The sequence below is a fragment of the Rana temporaria genome, chromosome 9 (genome assembly GCF_905171775.1).
Source record: "Rana temporaria chromosome 9, aRanTem1.1, whole genome shotgun sequence".
Taxonomy (NCBI): Eukaryota; Metazoa; Chordata; class Amphibia; order Anura; family Ranidae; genus Rana; species Rana temporaria.
Genome location: NC_053497.1, coordinates 59,122,570 through 59,131,046, shown reverse-complemented (window position 1 = coordinate 59,131,046; position 8,477 = coordinate 59,122,570).

Sequence of the window (8,477 nt, the reverse complement as noted above, 5' to 3'; positions counted from 1 at the left end):
TGGTTGTCAGCTGTACGCTGAAATGATTTTCTTAAAGCGTATCTTACATTTAAACCTTGTGTTTTTTTCAGTAGCAGAAAGAGTATAGAATAGTTAAAGTATTACTAAACTGTCCTTTAAAGGAAAAAAAAAGAATAAATGTAGCTGTATTCCTTAACCACTTCAATACCAGGCACTTTCATCCCCTTCCTGCCCAGGCAATTTTCAGCTTTCAGCGCTGTCGCATTTTGAATGACAGTTGCGCGGTCATGCAACGCTGTACCCAAATGTCTTTTTTTTTTAAGACAGATAGAGCTTTCTTTTGGTGATATTTAATCACCACTGGGTTTTTTATTTATTTCTAAACAAACAAAAAAAGACAGAAACTTCTGGAAAAAAACGTTTTTCTTAGTTTCTGTTAGGCCCCTTTCACATGACCGTTCGTCCGTTTTTTACAAGTCCGTTTACGGACTTGTAATGCATCCCTATGGGATTGCAGACGTTAGTGGATGATGCATCCGCTAACGTCCGCAAAGATCCGCGTCCGTAAAGATCCGCTTTTGCGGACGGAAGAAAACCCTATTTTTCTTCCGTCCGGCGGATCGGATGAATACGGACAGACGGTCCGTATTCATCCGATTCCCCATAGGGGAGAGCGGAGGAAAGACAGGGCGGTCTCTGCACAGTGTGCAGGGACCGCCCTGTCCGCCGACAGCTCAGCAGGGATTACGGATGATCCCCGCTGAGCCGACGGACACACACGGGGCGGACACAAAAACGGTTCGCTCCGTGTGAAAGGACCCTTATAATTTTTTTGTAAATGAGTAATTTTTCTCTTTCACTGACAGGCTGCACTGATGAGGCTGCACTGATGAGGCTGCACTGATGAGGCGGCACTGATAGGTTGCACTGATGAGGCTGCACTGACAGGCACAGATAGGCTGCACTGATGAGGCTGCACTGACAGGTTGCACTGATGAGGCTGTACTGACAGGCACAGATAGGCTGCACTGATGAGGCTGCACTGACAGGTTGCACTGATGAGGCTGTACTGACAGGCACAGATAGGCTGCACTGATAGGTTGCACTGATGAGGCTGTACTGACAGGCACAGATAGGCTGCACTGATGAGGCGGCACTGATGAGGAGGATATGAGGATATGCAGCACTGATGGACACAAATATGTAGCACTGATGGGCACTGATATGCAGCACTGATAGGCACTGATAGGCAGCAGGGGAATGAAAGAGCAAGAGAAAAAGTGCCATGGTAGCTTATGTCACAGCTGTGTGTGGCCGCCCTCCTTCCGGATCGTATGATGAGCTTCTCAATGCTGACTCCTGAGCATTATGTCATTATTCAGTCGGCCTGCATAACTAGCCAGGGAGAGGATGTGAGCTCTTCTGGGGGCAGACAGAGGAGCGGAGGGGGGCGGCGATCTGCTGTCACTAAAACCGGCACACTGAGCCATCAGCCCACCGGGAAACTCCCAGTAGTACCGATGGCAAGTACTAGCCTGCAGTCTAGGGCAGCCTTACTCAACCCTTTTACCCCAGAGGAACCTTTGAAATAAATTTTAGGTCTTGAGGAACCCCTGCTAAAATTATATACCGTATTTATCGCGGTATAACGCGCTCTGGCGTATACCGCGCACCCCCAAAGTGGCCCCCAATCCTGTGGGAAAAAAAGATTTTTTGTTTTTTTGTACTTACAGTTTTGGTGTCTTGTGCGGCGTCCATCTGCGGCCTCGTCGGGTCCGGCGTCCTTCTGTGGCTTCAGGTGTCCTCTTCGGCGGGTCCGGCGTCCGTCTTCGGCGGGTCGGGCGTCCATCTTCGGCAGGTCGGGTGTCCATCTTCGGCGGGTCCGGTGTCCATCTTCGGCGGGTCCGGTGTCCATCTTCGGCGGGTCCGGCGTCCTTCTGTGGCGTCCTCCCGCTCGTTTCCCGCCACGACTTTGAATACTGTGCCCGCATATAGCGAGCGCAGTACACTTGTGAATCTTCGGGCAGGCTCGGGCGCCTCTCGCACTGACGTCCTGTACGCTCAGGACGTCAGGACGTCAGTACGAGAGGCGCCGAGACTGCCCGAAGATTCACGAGTGTACTGCGCTTGCTATATGCGGGCGCAGTATTCAAACTCGTGGCGGGAAAGCGGGTATCGGCGTATATCGCGCACCCGCGATTTTGCCCTGATTTTCAGGGCAAAATAGTGCGCGGTATACGCCGATAAATACGGTAATTGGGGTTAGAAGGAAGGATGACCCTTACAGTGGTGGTCAGATTATCGCTCTTACAGGCAGCTAAAAAATTATCACTGGTATCATACTGTTGCTATGGCCATTGGACCTGGAATTTATGCAGACACCTATACCTCCCAACATTCTGAGATATAAATGAGGGACACTTATTAGCAAAAGTATGTAGGCATAAAGAAGAATTATACAAAAAAAGGATTGGTTAAACCCACAAGTGTTTTTTTTTCCACTATTATCCCTTTTTATTGGCTTTTGGTTTTTACAGATGCAGCAATTTAGAATATGGATGAACGGTTTAGCCATGTAAAACACTTCTGGATAGATAAATAGTGCATTTTATATACAACTATGCAAAGGAGGAGGAAAAAGGGACAGAGGGACTTTGTTCAAAATGAGGGACAATCCCTCTAAATCAGGGTCAGTTGAGAGCTATGGACACCATCAGATGGCAACCAGCTCAGCCACAGCCCAAGTAACCTCTGGAGGAACCCTAGGGTGCCATGGAACCCTAGTTGAGAATGGCTGCACTAGGATGTGTTGAATATTTGATTCCCATACTGCACACTATGGTTCCTTGTATGTCCTGTAGTGACAGATGACAGGGGGCCAGATTCTCATAGAATCGGCGTTCGCGTAGTGTAAGCCATTTACGCTACGCCACCGCAACTTACTGGAGCAAGTGCCGTATTCTCCAAGCACTTGCTCCGTAATTTGCGGCGGCGTAGTGTAAATGGCCCGGCGTATGGCCGCGTAATTCAAAGGGGGCAGCTTGTATTCAAATTAAGCGCGCCCCCGTAACGATCGAACTGCGCATGCGCCGGGCGGGAAAATAGCCCAGTGCGCATGCTCCAGCGCACGACGGAAAACATGAGCGTCATTGACGTAAAGTCGTATTCGTGAACGACTTAGGAAAACGACGTAACCGACGGAAAAAGCCGAAGCGGACCCGACGCCATACTTAACATGGCATACGGCGGACTGGCGTAAGGTTACCCCCCATATAGCAGGGGTAACCTTACGCTTACGGAAACGACGTACGCGACGACTATGCAACGCAAATTTGTTCGGGAATCGGCGTATCAGGCAAATCATAGACTATCCCAGTCCTGAAAATTAATTGTAAAACAGTGAATAGTGACCGTATACGTTCCGCAGCTTTTGCCGCTGTCACTGATTTTCAGAGATGGTTTTCAAATCAGTGAGAGCTGATCGCTGTCACCACATGCTGCAATGCCTACTCTGCCGTTGTTCTGAGCAGAGGATTTTTCCTAAATTTGAGTCTTCTCTGGTTCTATTGTCTCAGACAGCTGTCGATTTATAGATCCACATCGGAATGAAACGTCAGTCACTTTATAGCCCAACAACTACAATAGATCTGCTGCCATCTGCCTCTGCAGGAGCTTTGAGAACATATGCAGTCCCAGAGTTCTCTAGGACATGAAAAAAGAATTTGACTTTCCGCAATTGGGAAGTCTCTGCCTTGTTTATGTCTTTATTCAATTCTGAGTTCTCATTCCTAAAGTGAAGTTTTATGCCGCATACAGACAACAGTTTTTCGCGATGTGAAAAATGACTTTTTTTGTATGTCATTAAAAACGATCGTGTGTAGGCTCCAGAGCATTTTTCGCAACGCTAAAAATGGGCATTAAAAATTTAGAACATGCTCAAAATGTTCACATCATTTTTCACGTTGTCGTTTTTAACGTTGTAAAAAATGGTTGTGTGTTTTCTTGTAAAAAAAAAAAAATGGTTATGTGTAGGCTTTAAAAACTTGAAAATAATGCGCATGCTCAGAAGCAAGTTATGAGACGGGAGCGCTCGTTCTGGTAAAACTAGCGTTTGTAATGGAGATAGCACATTCATCACGCTGTAACAGACTGAAAAGCGCGAATCGTCTCTCACCAAACTTTTACTAACACGAAATCAGCAAAAGCAGCTCCAAGGGTGGCGCCATCCGAATGGAACTTCCCCTTTATAGTGCCGTCGTATGTGTTGTACGTCACTGCGCTTTGCTAGAGCATTTTTCTTTCCACGATCGTGTGTAGGCAAGGCAGGCTTAACAATAATCGGGTTGAAAAAAACGTTGTTTTTTTTAGACCATTAAAAATGGTCGTGTGTAAGCGGCATAACTCCTAAAACCCTTTGGTAGTAAAATATTGTAGAGTGCAAACTGTCTGAACTCCAGGCATATAGGACTCATTCCCACCATTTACATTTGGGCTGTGCTGGGCAGCCTTAACCAGCGCAATCCCAATCCAAAGACGAGACAATTAGCTAGATTCACGTACCTGTGCCTAACGTTAGGCAGGCGTAGCGTATCTCATATACGCTACGCCGCCGTAAGTTAGAGAGGCAAGTGCTGTATTCACAAAGCACTTGCGTCCTAAGTTACGGCGGCGTAGCGTAAATCGGCCAGCGTAAGCGCGCCTAATTCAAATTGTGAAGAGGTGGGCATGTTTTATGTAAATAAAGCATGACCCCACGTAAATTAAGTTTTTATTGAACGGCGCATGCGCCGTCCGTTGACGGATTCCAGTGCCCATGCTCCAAATTACGCCACAAAGACTCATTGGTTTCGACGTGAACGTAAATTACGCCCAGCCCCATTCATGGACGACTTACGCAAACGACGTAAAAATAAAAGAATTCGACACGGGACCGACGTCCATACTTAACATTGGCTGGGCCAGCTTTTTGTTGGACTAACTTTATGCCTGAAAACGCCTTACGTAAACGGCGCATCTTTACTGCGACGGGCAAGCATACGTTCATGAATAGGCGTATCTCGCTGATTTACGCATTCTAGGAGTAAATCAGTGTACACGCCCCTAGCGGCCGGCGTAAATAGTCAGCTAAGATACGACAGCGCCCGCAGTCGTATCTTAGCTAGATTTAGGTGTATCTCAATTTGAGAATACACTTAAATTTACGACGGCGCAGATTCAAAGTTACGATGGCGTATCTACTGATACGTCGGCGTAAACCTCTCTGAATCTGGCTAAATTTGTCTTGTGTGCTATAAACATAGTGCCCAACAGTCCCTGATTTTGAGGGACTGTTCCGGATTTGAAACAAAGTCCTGCTTTCCTCCTCATTTGTCCCTCCTTTTTGTCTGATCTATATACAATAAAACCTTGGTTTGCGAGCATAATTCGTTCCAGAAACATGCTTGTAATCCAAAGCACTCGTATATCAAAGTATTTTTTTTTACAGAGTATAAAAGAGAAGAGAGGCACCTTTAATAAGTTGCTAAATGTTGTACCTTCATTAAATGTAACCATATTGCTACACTTAAGCCCCGTACACGATCGGTTTGTCTGATGAAAACAGACCGATGGACCGTTTTCATCGGACAAACCGATCGTGTGTGGGCCCCATCGGTTTGTTTTCCATCAGTGAAAAAAAATAGAACATGTTTTAAAAATTTCCGAAGGATAAAAAATCGATAGAAAAAAACGATTGTCTGTGTGGAAGTCCATCGGTCAAAAATCCACGCATTCTCAGAATCAAGTCGAAGCACGCTCGGAAGCATTGAACTTCATTTTTCTCAGCATATCGTAGTATTTTACGTCACCGCGTTGGACACGGTCGGATTTTTGACTGATGGTGTGTAGGCAAGACTGATGAAAGTCAGCTTCATCGGATATCCGACGAAAAAAATCCATCGGATTAGATTCCATCAGATATCCGATCGTGTGTACAGGACTTTAGAGGCTCCTCTGTTGTTTTTTATACTCAGTTGTGATATGACGCTACTCTTATATCAAGACATCGCTTTTATATCAAGGCAAAATGTATTAAAACATTTAGCTTGTCTAGCAAAACGCTCTCCGACCAAGTTACTCTAAAATACAATAAACAAAAGTCACTGCCCCAACCTATGACTGGTCTATACAATAAGGAGCGCTGGAAAGGGCGCATATACATACAAAAACATGGAATATCCAGGCTCAAACTTACCGACCAATCAGCAACCAACCAAATTCACCTGTCTAACAGTGTATGATAAAAACAGAGGTTTAGTTGCAAGCATTTTCAGATGCATGTGTAAGCTGCAGGCCCCGTCAAGGCTCTCTGTATACTGCAGTCCTAACTATAACATTACATTTTAAGTCTCCTCAGTAGGAGCACATGACTGCTGATGGATAGATAAGGGGCAGGTGACTGGAGGTAGCCCAGCCCTCATTAAAGGGGCAGGAGCACACTAAACACCCAGCACATGGAAGCAAAAGTGCCAGTGTGCAGCCTGACCACAATGACATAAATACAACAAACAAAAGTCACTACCCCTACCTATGACTGGTCTGTACAATAAGGAGCGCTGGAGTTACTCTCAAACCAAGGCTTTACTGTAGTTGTTTAAAAAATGCACTTTTTATCTATCAAAAAGTGTTTCCCAGTGCTAAACCTTTCATCCAATTTCTAAATTGCTGCATTTGTATATTACAAAAGCCAATATAAAAGAATAGTAGTGGTACAAAAAAAGCCCTTGTGAGTTTAGCCAATCATTTTTATGTATAAATCTCCTTTAACTGGTTAAGGACCGACTCACTTCGGCAGAATGGCACGGCTGGGCAAAGTGACGTATATACTGTCAACGTCACTTTAAATTTCCCGCCCCAAATGCACAAATCTGAATGAGTCCTAAAGACAAATCACAATACTGCATGCAGTTCCTTTTCACAGCGCAGGGTGTTGCAATGCAAACTTATGCTCCGTACACACGATCGGAAATTCTGACAGCAAAAGTCCGATGTGAGCTTTTGAACGGAAATTCCGACCGTGTGTATGCTCCATCGGACTTTTGCTGTCGGAATTTCCACCAACAAGTTTGCATTTTCTTTCACTGTCCGGTCACAGGCTGAGGGGCCCGTAAGTGAGAGTTAAACTGCAACAGAAGAAGATCCCCTCCCCTGCTAGATAGGGTTGCGCTGTGTGTGAGAGCTGTGTAAATTAATTTAAAGTGGAACCTCGGATTGCGAGTAAAGCGGCTAAAGAGCGTTTTGCAATACCAGCGTTTCGCAATATGAGCACTGTATTTTTTTAAATCCTAACTCGGTTTGTGAGTGTTGTCTCGCAAAACGAGCAGGATTCAAGCCAAAGCGGTGGGCAGTACCGCATTTGGCCTGAGGTGGGGGGCGCGGGAGCCGTTCGGAGGCCTTTTTGTGTTTTCCCGAGGCTCTTCGGCGACCCCCCCCCCACTCTTGCCGCATGCGGTATTGCATGCCATTGAAGTCAATTCGGAACAAATTATTTTCGTTTCCATTGACTTCAATGGGGAAACTCGCTTTGATATGCGATTACTTTGGATTACAAGCATTCTCCTGGAATGGATTATGCTCGTAATTCGAGTTTCCACTGTAATGGATAGATAGACATTAGAAATCCTTTAGCAGGTTATTCTGTTCTGTTATACAATATATCTCTTTCCTCTGTGTATTTAGCGGTTTTCCAGGTAAAATGGCACATCATACTCTACTCTATCAGCAACATTCATATCTAGCCAAATGTGCAAGTCCTCACATCAGCAAGAGGCTAGAATTGGGAGTTCCTGATGCCGGGATGGTGCAGTCCTTTCACTTCCACATAAGAGGTCGGCAGAGGTGGACAAAGAAGGTTGGTGATTTTGGATGGAGTGACTTCTAAGGCAGATTCATTGTGTAGCACCATGGCAACTGTAGATGAAACAGAGGTTACAATGGCAGCTTCCTGTAAGGATGGGAAGGTTTAGTTCCACTTTAAATGTTTTTAACCACTTAAGACCCGGACCGTTATGCAGGTAAAGGACCTGGCTCCTTTTTGCGATTTGGCACTGCGTTGCATTAACTGACAATTGCGCGGTCGTGCGATGTGTCTCCCAAACTAAATTGGCGTCCTTTTTTTCCCACAAATAGAGCTTTCTGTTGGTGGTGTTTGATCACCTCTGCTGTTTTATTTATTTTTTCCTTTTTTGCACTATAAACAAAAATAGAGCGACAATTTAAAAAAAAATGCAATATTTTTTACTTTTTGCTATAATAAATATCGCCAAAAAAGATATAAAAAAACATTTTTTTTTCATCAGTTTAGGTCGATACGTATTCTTCTACATATTTTTGGTAAAAAAATCGCAATAAGCGTTTATTGATAGGTTTGCGCAAAATTTAAAGCGTCTACCAAATAGAGGATAGTTTTATTGCATTTTTATTAATAATTATTATTTTTTTTAATAATGGCAGCGATCTGCGATTTTTATTGTGACTGC